The sequence below is a fragment of the Panulirus ornatus genome, chromosome 2 (genome assembly GCF_036320965.1).
Source record: "Panulirus ornatus isolate Po-2019 chromosome 2, ASM3632096v1, whole genome shotgun sequence".
NCBI lineage: Eukaryota > Metazoa > Arthropoda > Malacostraca > Decapoda > Palinuridae > Panulirus > Panulirus ornatus.
The window spans coordinates 84107049-84119760 of record NC_092225.1 but is presented as its reverse complement, the minus strand read 5'-3'; the positions used below and the strand labels follow the sequence as shown (position 1 = coordinate 84119760).

Here is a 12712-nt window from a genome sequence, read left to right as displayed (position 1 = left end):
ATTCCCGAAGAGGGAGTTGGTTATAGTCCCAGAGGAAGATACCATTTTCATGGATTGAGATTAGAGTCGATTAAAGCTAGGCTTCATGCCTTGTACACGAATAAAAGAGAGATTATGGAGGGAGGGGAAAAGTATTCGTGCTCTCACGAACATATTTGTGAACAAAATTTCCCTCATGCGTGTATAAAATCGTCTTTTCCCTTCCCTTCCTCCCTTCCAGGTCACCTAGGTTAAACTTTTATGTCTTTTGTCAAGTGTTCATATCGGCTCTCAGGGGCTTTGCGTGACTGGCGTGAGCTACAGGAATATTTTACCCCCATGCGTTGACCCTTCTCAGCAAGAGTAAAATTGGTAACTACTCGGCCATAATTCTGGGGCGAATCGATGCCTTAAATTAGCTTCATTCAACGCTATTAGTCGGTCCTTGCTAGCTAGCCTTGGGTCATCCTCAGTCATTTGGATATGATGGCCTTAGGGTTTGATACGTCGTCCTCATGAGTGCGATGATACGACCCTTGAGCACGACGGCACGACCTTTTAGTATGACGACTTTACCTATGACCAGACTCTTCAAGGTCAGGTCAGAGGTCACGTGATTATACCCAGATGTCGCACCGTCATGCTTAAGGGTTGTACCTTCATGCTCTGGGGTTGTGCTGTAATGTTCATGGAATTGATTTTACATCGTGGTGTAATGAGTTTTAATCTCATCACGACATCCTTACATCCTGGCGTGTTAACTTTATTTTTATGGAAGATTTATTGCTTTGGACCCCTGTCGCAGTGATTCACATCCTGAAGTTATAATTCGTAAGCGTTCTCTGTGAAAATGAATCCTGGAGCTGTTCCCATAGGGCAAGATAACACGAAACTGGACCCTGGAACGATAGATTTGATCCACCTGTATTGGGTCGTGTTATCGCACAGTAATCTTGAATCGTGTCACGGTAAATGATACCCTGGAATAAATGACCTTTGAGCCAATGTCAACGCACAGTGGTTCCAACTAAGGCGCACTAGATCCTGGAACAGTGATTTCTCCTTTGGTACATTAGATCCTGGAAGTGGATCAACCTTAGGTGAGATGGATCCTGAGATAGTGATTCCACCTTAGGTCCATTGGTCCCATCCACGGTGCATTGGATCCTGGAACAGAGATTCCAGCTTCGGTACCTTGGTTCTTTAAATAGTGGTTTCACCATAAGTTCACTGGATCCTGGAACAGCAGTTTCCACCCTCGGTGCAATGGATATTATAGAACGATCTCCCTAGATCCCGTTACGATATACTCAGATCTCCGAAGAACACTCTTGGATCCTATAACTCCAGGAATGAGATCCGGGGGTAAGTATCACTGGTACTGAAGCCAGCCACAACGTCCTAGATTTCGGACATGGCACGGTAATCTTAGTGCTGGGCTGATGGCTCTCATGAGACTGAAAACAACGGATGCCATGAGGCTGGGGGCTGACGGGCGCCATAGAACCTGGGGGCCGACGGGTGTCAAGGGGCTGGGGTGCCGACGGGTGTCATGGGGCCCGGGGGCCGACGGGTGTCATGGGACCGGGGGTCCGACGGTACCATGGGGCCGGGGTCCGACGGGTGTCATGAGGCCTTGGCCAACGGCAAGATACTCATGGAGGGGATGGTTGGGAGGGGTAGAGGGGGGATCTATATTGATCTAGGCTAATGACTAGAACAAACCCGTGTTGCGTGCCTCTCACCGCTGCCGCCGCCACGATCCAGGGTTGACGTCCCTCACCATCCTCAAGAATCGCTCCCTGGTGGCGCTGGCCGGCCCCGGCCCCTCACCAACGTCAGGCTTCATTTATGATGTTCATGTAGCGGGTTTTGTGGCCTTATGTAACGAGTATTGTGGCCTTATGTAGCGAGTATTGTGGCCTCATGTAGCGAGTATTGTGGCTTTATTAGCGGATGTTGTGGCCTTATGTAGCGAGCAGTGTGGTCATATTACCGGGTATTGTGGCCTTATCTATCTAGTATTTTGACTTTTTGTATCAAGTACTGTTACCTTATGTATCGAGTATTGAGGTCTACGTATCGAGTACTGTGGTCTGTGTACCGAGTATTGTGGTCTGTTATCGATTATTGCGGTCTAATGTATCGAGTATTGTCGCACTAATATGTGTGTGATGGTAAGAGTGATTTACCTTAAGTTCTACCGTAGGCCAGCTTCACATGTCTTTTACCCCAGGAGTTGGGCTGAGTCTGAGCATCTGAGTTGAGCCGTTGGTCGACTAGGTTGTTGACGGCCGCCGCTCGCAGGCCCACGTAACCAAGTCATCTGTAAGTATGATTTAGGATAAACCAGACAAATGCAGCTACACAGGCCGCTCGGTCAAACAAAAACAAAAGAACACTTAAAGATAACCCCGGGCTACCTAGATTATTATTAAATGCAAACAAAGAAACATACGGTTATAATGAGGCTGAATTTCAGTGGAAGACAATTACCAAAATCCCTTAAACCTAGACACCTTTTAGAGCTCAAAAGTGAGCCCGTCATATGCCACGTCCAAAGTTAACCTTTCCCTTCCATCAGCTGGATTAATGTCATCTAAGGAAATACCAGGGACTGTCTAATATCAATGGCAACTCCAGTGGAACTTCCTCAACCCCATACACTTATCCGAGGGAGGTTATGCTGAGGTAGTGCCGTAGTAGGACGACAGAGCTAGCCGAGTAGCCTATTTGAAATACCCATATCAGTGTGTTTATTTATATTCTTTCATCTTACTTATGTGGTAACGTCTTTTATGAAACAAAACTTTTGAATCCCAGTTGTTCCTAGACACGTTGGATATAGGGGAAGTATCCCAGTAATTAAAGAAGGTGATCATTATATTCTCAAGAACTACAGATGAATCTCTGAGTTGCCAGCACCATCTAGAACATTTGAAAAGGTTGTCAGCCATATTAGCAAGCACAATATTCCACATTTTCTTTCTGATGATCTCAACCAGTACCTTACAAGCCATACTCTCGCCAGTGAAACTAGGCTGCAGCTCAACGCATATCTCCTTTCTCAAAAAAGGGTATGACGTTTTGCCTTCTTCCACTTCTCGGAACCTTACCATTTTCAACGACATCTTTAACATTTCAGGTCATCTGTCAAGTGTATACACACACATCCAAAACACATATAAAGAAATTACACCAGGACCATGAGCCTTGTAGGAGTCAAGACCCCTTTTGTATTGTGTGTGTGTCTTCCCGAGATACTTCAGTGCTTTCCGGTATTCCATATCACTGGTGTTGGGACTACAGTGTCTTCCACTGTGAAGACTTTTGAACTTGTCGTTCGGTTCCTCACATATCCTTAGTTACTCTGCGTAGGGCCGTAACACTGGCTTACTGTAGTCCCACAGAACTGGGTTAACGAGGTTGGGAGAACAATTGTATAGCACCGTACTCATGATTAAGGTGATATCTACACTGCATTTTAACACCTAACTTTATATTAGCATTTATCGAGGTGATTATAGTTTTGAATGGGTCAGTAATGTTCAGGTGAACTCTGGATAGAAAACAATGTCTCTGTTTATTTCTGTGTGGCTCAGCTCTGGAATCATTATATACATTTATTTCTATTGTGCATTTATAAGGAAGCAATGTGTTTTGCTCATATATATATATATATATATATATATATATATATATATATATATATATATATATATATATATATATATATATATATATATATAATGAATACAAGAAACTAGTATAATACGTACATATAGCATTTTTCTGTATATGTTGTTCATGGGATGAGTTATGTTGCCGTATTTTCTTTGTATTAGGGCGACCATATTTTAGAAAAAAATAAGATTTTGATTAAGTGCTTTGTTTCATAGGTGTATAGTCGCGGAGTAAAGTTCTGGGACACGCCTTAGGTGCCATTACACACCTGGTCCTTGGTGACCCGAGCCTTATATATCTGTCTGTCGAGACACATGGTCCGATACAGCTGGGCGCAGGCGGGTCCAAGACTCTGTAGCCTCAACCTGTGCCTTAACCCCTAGAGCACGACCCATGAGCACGACGGCACGACCCATGAGCACAAACGGTGCGACCTTTGTGCTTGACGCTGTGTCAGGTCAAATGCCAGGCCATCACACCATAATGTCAGTGCTCAAATGTTGTATCGTCCTGCTTAAGGGAGTAACCCGACTTACATTAGTTCTGAGGAAAGGCCGGGTGAAGGTGATGGGATAATTGTAGCCGTGAGTCTGTAGAAAACCTGGTGTGTCTTATGGGGCCCAACAGCTGTTTTTACAGACTGCTTCTGAAATATGTAACATAAAACCTACACGCACAACTTCAGGAATTAATAATACTACAGTATCACGTAATTATTACGCGCGTGGGGACCCTTGTGATAACCTCACATTTCTTGTTTACGTTCGTTTGACCTTTCCAGTGCGATTCTAAATAATGTACTCTTTCTCTAACTTGGCCAAGTGTCCTAAGTCGAAGACAAATGTGCGGACGGTAAGTGGAAGATTTGTTGAGGGTGGTGACGAGGTGACCCGGGAAGCCAGCTTCTATGCTGTCCTTTAGAAATGCTTCATTTACCTGGTCTCCTGTCGTCGTGCTCTCTGGGTCCATAGTTTCTGTCCACTTCAAAGGCCTGGTGGTGTTAGTGAACATCATTGTAACTCCTGAGGAATTTCAGGTTGGTTATCATGCTCAATTTTATTATCCTTTCCCCCAGTGTTGGTATTGCCACTGCTTGCCTCTTGCCTCTTTTAGTCATGTATCTTGATTCTGGCACAGTTTTCGATGACGTTCTTTCTCTCAAAGTCTTTTTCCTCTCCCTGGCTTCAGAACACCAGGCGGCTGGTGTATACATTCTGTCTTAGGTCGGAGTTGGTTCACATGATCTTGGACATCATCTTGTTACTATGTATACAGGCAATGACGACGGTGTTGTTCACACAGTTTGCCTCTCTCACGACTCTCGTAATGTGATTTCCTGGATGCAAGTTAAGCACGCTATGAACTTAAAGGTCCCTTTCACAAGCTGATGATTGTATGGCGTTTGCCCAGTATATTACAATCTGTTCCCATTCCTTTCTTCATTACTTCACACTCGTTAGTGTCAAATTTTTCGTTAATGAATTGGGATACCCGGCGCTGCATGGGGAAAAATGGCTTTTATAGAGACATAAAAGTTATGAGATATGGTTTATCGTGGCTTTGAAATGGCCTTCAAGGTCGCCTGGGATGAATGAGTACTTTGAAGCTGTAGTAACTTTAAGCCTTGAAAGGTGGCCTTTGTTGGTCTTTGTTGGGCTCTGGTACCCTTAGATCCTGCCTTTGATCCTGAGGCACCTTCATTTTGATTTGAGGCTGCTAGGTCGCCTGTTTTGAATAGATACAATGAACTAAGTGTAGTCTATAAGGCTTTTGAAAAGCGGCATTTGTTGACCACAACGTGACTTTCAAGGTCAGCGTGCTAAGCTCAAAAGTTAGCCCAGAATCTAAAGTACCGACAACCAGAAACTACTGCCTCAGGTGCTACGGTCAGGCCATGAGAGTAACAAACAAACAAACAAAATAAAATATGTGGTAGATTTACTCAGACCACTGCTGGATTTTATTCTTATTATTCTTTTGTACTTTCTGTTGCTCCACGTTCTGTTCATGAGTATGGTAATAATAAGAGACATAATCAGTTTCAGATTACTAACTTTTTTCTCTTTTTAGAAACGGGTAGTAATCAAACGGGAAGGTTTGCAGATTCAGTCTTTAAAGCAGCTACAAGTTACATACACCTCCCCAGAAAGTTCTGTCATAGGGGTTGTCGGCATCTTCAGATTGATGCTGTCGTGAGACAAGGAGGCGTTCTGTCTCCAGCGCTGCTTCATAACATGCAAATAAACTTCTAGCACACGGAGGGAGGTAGGAGATGCGGGCGGCCAGAGCGCTTGGCTTACCCTGACGACGTTGTTGCCTTTGTGCGACTATACAGTCATTACTCTCCTCATGGAGGCGTGCGAGAACACGCTGAGAATGTACGGAATGCAGCAAAACTTTGATGAAATTGTTTATAGGGGTAACGATAAAGGATAGATAAAAGTAAATGAGAACAGCGTAAAGCGAGTAGAATAGCACCCTTTCACAGCTGATGCGCAAATAGACGCGGCAAAACCATAACACGCTCAGAATATTGGCGCACTCTATCCTTCTTTGGCGTGAAGCAACATACCACACAATGTGAAACGACACGATTATAGATCAGTTATAAGATCATAGAACATGGGTCTTACAGGAAAGACTAAAGCTTGTACTTCAGGCAGCTTAGATAAGCGTTTGAGGCTGACTGTAGGGAGTTGCGTAGACATAGAGTGATCATAAGAGACTGAAGTTGTAGCACATACTAAACCTCAAGACCTCGAGAAGGGTCCTGACACGCGCCTTTTGTTCCTCTCCATTATGGTATTTTTCTGTACGCCTTCCTCGCTCCTGCCTGCAGATCCAGCCTTGTTACCAGCTTCCTATGTGGTTCAGTGTTGAGTGTTTTCTGGCATTCCAGGTAAATCCAGTCCAATCACCGGAGCTCACGTCCTCATAAGAAGTCTTAGAGGTATGCTGCTCACGATCTTTCTCGGAATCCTTGTTGTCCTACGCTTAGGAAGTTTCTCCTTTGCAAGTCGTCATCCATTCTCTTTGCAGTTAGTCATTCATTAGTCTTGCAAGTATAGTCATCCAGTAGCTTTCTGATAAACCTCTTCCACCAGTATCTTACGTACCACACTGGTCAGAGAGAGAGAGAGAGAGAGAGAGAGAGAGAGAGAGAGAGAGAGAGAGAGAGAGAGAGAGAGAGAGAGGTTTGTAGGTCAGCGCAACTTCCCTGTTTCTTTTCTCAAAGAGAAGTACGACTTTTGCCATCTTCCACACTCACTTGTAACTTTACCTCCTCCGGAAACATTTTAAACAAGATCTCAGGTGGCCTTTCAAGCGTATTTGTGTATTTCTTTAACACATGTGGAGAACCTTCATCGGGAACATGAACTGTATATATGAGTCAGGCTCCCATAGTAGTAGTCAGTTTGTGCTTTCCAAGACTTCCTCCTCATTCCATGTCGCTGTTGTTGGAACTATTGTGTCCCCCACTGTGGACACAATTGAACCTGCCATTCTTCTGGTATATCTGTACATCATCCTCCACAACTCTTCCCTCTGAATCTCTTAGTCTTATTAGCTACTCTTTAACTGGTAGATTACTCATTAACTTCAATAAAAGTTTTGCGTTGTTACCTGTCTTTTCCTCAACATTGTTTTTTTTTTCTTTAGAATTTCTCTGTTCCTTCTTTATCTTTCTAATCCTTGTCCTTTCTTATCTTTATGATCCTTATCCTCCTTTCTTAACCTCTGATGTTGTAGGTCTCGTGGGTTTTGTAAGTGTAACGGGTATAGTAAATGGAATTGGTGTAATGGGTGGTGGTGCAGGTGTGATGATGAGGGTGTACTGGGTGTTGGTATGATGGTGCAGGTTTGGTGATGTGAGTGTACTGGGTCAACATTGGTATGTGGTGATGTAGATGTACTGGGTGTTAGTATGGTAGTGCAGTTGTGGTGATGCAGGTGTACCAGGTGTTGGTATGGTGATGCAGGTGTGGTAATGTAGGTGTACTGGGTGTTGGTATGATAAGCTTAAGTTGCAGGTGTGGTCGTGGTGGTGATGGTGTAGGCGAGCTAGTGTTGTATGTGTGATGGTGTAGACATGCCATTGTTGCAGGTTTGGTGGTGGTGGTGGTGGTGTAGGTGTGCGAGTGTTGCAGGTGTGGTTTTGGTGGTCGTACAGGCGTAGTAGTGGTAGTTTAGGTGTTTCGGTGTTGCAGGCATATTGTTGGTGTACATGTGCTAGTGTTCCAGGTGTTGTGGTAGTGTAGTGTTGCAGGTTTAGTGGTGGCACAGGCGTGCCTGTGCTGCAGGTGTTGTGGTGGTGTACATGTGCCACAGTTACAGGTGTGTTGTTAATGCAGGCATAACAGTGTTGCAGGTGTAGCGGTGGTATAGACGTGCCAGAGTTGCAGGTGTGGTGGTGGTGCAGGCGTGCCAGAGTTGCAGGTGTGGTGGTGGCGTAGACGTACTAGAGTTGCAGGTGTAGTGGTGGTGTAGGCGTGCCAGAGTTGCAGGTGTAGTGATGGTGTAGACGTGCCAGAGTTGCAGGTGTAGTGGTGGTGTAGACGTGCCAGAGCTGCAGGTGTGGTAGTGGTATGGGTGTGTCAGTGTCGCAGGTGTGCTGGCGGTGCCGATGTGCCAGTGTTGCAAACGTGGGGTTGTCAGTGTGTCAGATTTGGTGGTGGAGTAGGCTTCTCAGTGTGATGGTAATAGTGTAGGCGTGCCAGTGTTGCAGGTGTAGTGTAGGTGTGTTAGTGGTGCAGGTGTGGTGTAGGTGTGCCAGTGGTGCAGGTGTGAGGGTGGAGGATTAATTAGTTCAAGTATATAACGAGCATTACCCTGGGGCTGGAGACCCTAAGTGATGACAACCCTTGTTAAGATAATGAGGCCGGAAATGAGGTGGAATGGTGTTGTTCTCAGTAGGACAGAACATGTTGCATGATGAGTTGCAGCGTTTGTTTCCCATACCTTGAGTTGAGACGGTGCATCCTGGTGCTACGTACAGTAAACAGTATACTGATGACGGATGAGGGCACCAGGTCAAGGTAACTTACCAACCTCATAACCCGTGCAATCTGTGCCTCATCCTCCGCCCTCATAACACACGTAGAGGCCATGAAGAAAGGCGTCCAGGTACTTCTCATATCGGACAATAAGACCAAACTTTATCATCCCACGTGTTTTATGTATTAGGGGCTTTTACCGCTGTCCCTCATACAATGAGGTAAGCATGAGTCATGCCGGGTGCGGTATCGCATTGATATCTGGCAGGTGTTAGGGGCAGCAGCTGTCAGCAGAACGTTGACTGCTCTGTCAGCAGGTAGCGGGAATGGGTGAGGGTGGGGAAGCAGGAGTCAGCAGTGGAGTGGGGGTTGACAGTGAGAGCCTCACTCCCCCTCCCAGCTAGTCAGTAGAGAGAGCCTTGCTGGTGATGACCTTTCCTCAGATCATTGATTCCCTCTCCCACTCACTGCTGACTCTGATGATACCAGGAATTTGGTGCTTGGGGGCCAGGCCGGGGTTGGCAGGCCACTTGTGTGTGTCCTGGTCACAGGGTAAGCAAGTTTACTACCGGCGGAGACGTTGGTGATGTTAGCGGACGATCGAGGACCAGGAGGACCGTATACTTTGCTGATGGGAATTGGGTATAGCTAGGGACTACTGGCATGGTGATTGAATGGGGCCATGTGTCTTGCTGGTGAGGAAGGTAGGCATGTCAGGGTAGGTGGGGGGGGGGGCATGTGTCACGCTCATGAGGAAGGGAGATGTGTCACGGTAGATGGGGGCCATGTATCATGCTAGTGGGGATAGGAAACGTGTCAGGATACGTGGGGCAGTGTGTTTACATGGTCAAGGTAGGCGGCATATAATTATCGTTTTGCAATTACCTATATGTGCTGTACGGGTTGGGAGTTTTAGTTTCTTAGGACCCCATCTCTTGTGTGTGTGTGTGTGTGTGTGTGTGTGTGTGTGTGTGAAAGCTCTTTTGAAGTGGTATGTCATTAAGGTTGGAATTAGTATATATTACAGAAACCACTGTCTGGCTGTAAGAGAATATGGAATATAAAAAAGTGATTGTTTTTGTTTTGTTATCAGTCTGATGATTCTGCCAGACAGTACTTAATATTTTGAGAATGTCTGGTGATTAGGAACAAAAACGAACCTCTGCACCAAAGTGTAACATGTGACAGTAAAGTCAAGCCTGTTTTGGTGAAGGAGTTTTTCGTTGGCAAAGTTATTACACCGGTGCCTCGAGTTACGTTGGGGTTACGTTCCTGGACACTGTCTCACCTTGAATCCATCGTAACTCAAACCACTGATACTCATTTTATGAGAGGGGTTTACTCTTCCTAACCGAAAATGTTCCCAATCTAACCTTTATTGATGGATTATACTGCACCAGAAAGAACTTACCGCCAATATTGTCCTACACTCTCATGACGTAATTTTGTGGTATTTAATGAAAACACTGAAAAGTTTCTGCTCCGAAACTCGTTAGTGAGGACTTTAAGTACTGCTTGAGTAGGACCAGGTGAACCGCGGATGATTGGGAGGGAGAGGGAGGGGCACTGAGGTTATCTATGTCACCGGCTGCATTATCTGATTCAACAAATGTTGCCAGATCACAGGAAATGCAGATGATATTTAATGGATTTCTCGAAAAACGCCGTGATAAGAACTTGTAGTGGTGATGGAGTGGACTAGGAGATTCTGGGGGAGGGGGTGAGAATGGGTAGGCTTCCTTTGTCTTATGATCCAGTAATTATTACAAATGAAGTCGTCTGAAGAAATCTCCATAATGTTAGCTGTGTGGCATCCCTCATTTTTTTCTTTGATAAATCTCCCGGTAGCCATGGAAAAGATCTCCAAGCATTTTAAAAGAGCACAAGGCCGTGTTCATAGTTTGGCTCCACATTACCCGGCGAGGTTACCAGGTTTGTCTAAGTCGTCAAAAATATTTGCTCACCCCATATTTATAAACTGGCGTGTTATGGGTTGGGGATATTTCTTCTTCCCTTCCCTCTTGGAGTTTTTCTGCCTCCGACTTCGTGAGTTCCTCTCTGGGTAATTCCTCAGAATGTGTCTCCAGCACTACAGCCACATTTTTCTTAACTTCTTGAAACCCAATTTTGTTGGTAAGTCACATTTGTTTGTTGGATATGGGGCTTTGTTTCTTCCTGAGATACAACGCATACACGAGGCACACTGTTTTGGAATTAACTCCCACCCGCGCGACTCAGCGATGTTATGAACAGGATTCATATCTTGCTTCGACAACTCTCTCATCGAAGGCTTCCCCGCCTCATGTGTACCTTTGAGAAGCTGTTAGAATGTTCTTGGTAATATACTTTGACGGCAGCAATCACGCCATGATCCATGGACTGAAGCAAAGAAGTGGATTGATATCAGTAAAGTGTTGACGATGGCTTATTACGTTCTCAAGAATTAGCAATGCTTTGTTTGCTATATTTTCACTGGCACAGCAGCGCTCAGCAACTGGACAAAAAGAGGCAATAAACCAATCATAAAAAAATTTCTGGGTGAACCAAGCCTTGAACCAGATCACGGTAAATGCCAACTTTGCATAACCCTTCACAGCTTAAGGATATTCAGAATGAAATACTCATAAGGATTCAACTTTAAAACCTCCATTAGTATCCCCTCCCAATAGCATCGTTAATCCATCTTTGGCAACCTTTAAACCTAGAGTGCTCCTCAGTTCTTTGCCAATGGATATTTGGACTGTTAGTCTTTTCCAAAACAACGTAGATTCATCAGTAATATTCTTTAGATACTTTTGTTACCATTGTGCTGCATCACTGTCCACGCTGACAACCTTGTAAGATATGGAAACCATGGCCGTTTTTGAACTTGTTAAACAACCTTTACATGCAACAAATTCCTCCTCCTGATATGACTTGCACCGTTCACTCTTCTTGTTATTAGAGGATTACGTCTGGATGATCACTGTAGATATAGGCATGTTCCTCTTATTTTGGTCCTTAGTCTGCATATAAAGAAGTTTCCATCCAATCTTTTATTCTTAGGAATTAACTTCAAGAGTGACAGGAGTGAAAGTATTACATGTAACCCCCTCCCCTTCCTCTTCGTATGTTGAGGTCTCCTTTGAGACATACTGATATATTATCACTTACACCAGCTGCAGTATATTCTCTGTAACAGATCATGGGATGCCACTGTGTTCAACCGTACTTCTCAACTTTTTTTTTCTTTTTACATTTCACGGCAAATTTTCAAGTTTGCTTGATTTTCGCGGCACATCGAATCAGATTTCGCGAGTATTCTATTATTATCCAGTATACATTGAAAGAAAGGAAAAGTATTACAAAACAGATGATAAAACAAATGTAATGCCTGTATAATCATATGTACAATCAAGTTATTTACAAAATGAATTTTCGTGAAACAAATGTTGCAATTGTTTGTTAAGACAGTGCGATATCCGTTTTATTCTTTCATAAAGAATGTAAATACCACGTCCCATCAGGGACATTGGTGTGGCATATCATTGCGAAGCACTGCTGAACAGTACAGGTACATACTTTGCTAACAAGCTGTGCTCTGGCGGGTGGAATATGATCGCATTTTGTCAGTTGGGCTACGAACCAAATACAGTTATGTGGTATTTTGCAGTACAAAGAAATTCAAACAGCATGATAACACTGAGTTCCTCCAGGGCTCTTTGTGATAGAGGAAGATATCAGAAACTCAGAGATTAGTGAGGTAAAAGTAGAATGGTATACAAAAAAAATTTAAGTAAAAAAGATTTTTCAGACATGAGCGATGCCGTCGAAAACCATCTTGAAAGTCGCTTAGTAAGGGGTGGCCCTCTAAATGGTTTACAATTTTGTCACAAACGATGGTTTCCATAGGTTCTCTAACCATATACATAGGGCAAATTGGACGATAATTTCCGGGCAGATATTTAGTATTTTTTTTTGATATTGTGACAGGTAAACTTTCCTTTGACACTTTTCCCGTAGGGATTAACATACTGCATAGAACAATCATGGGCTTATAACAAACTCATTTTTCG

At 44.1% G+C, this 12712-nt stretch overlaps 1 protein-coding gene across 9 annotated transcripts in view; it reads left to right on the top strand.

Moving 5' to 3' along the window:
* The window catches only part of LOC139757813 (calpain-5-like), a 255428-nt gene that overhangs the window by 58440 nt on the left and 184276 nt on the right, over positions 1-12712 (top strand). The window lies entirely within an intron of this gene.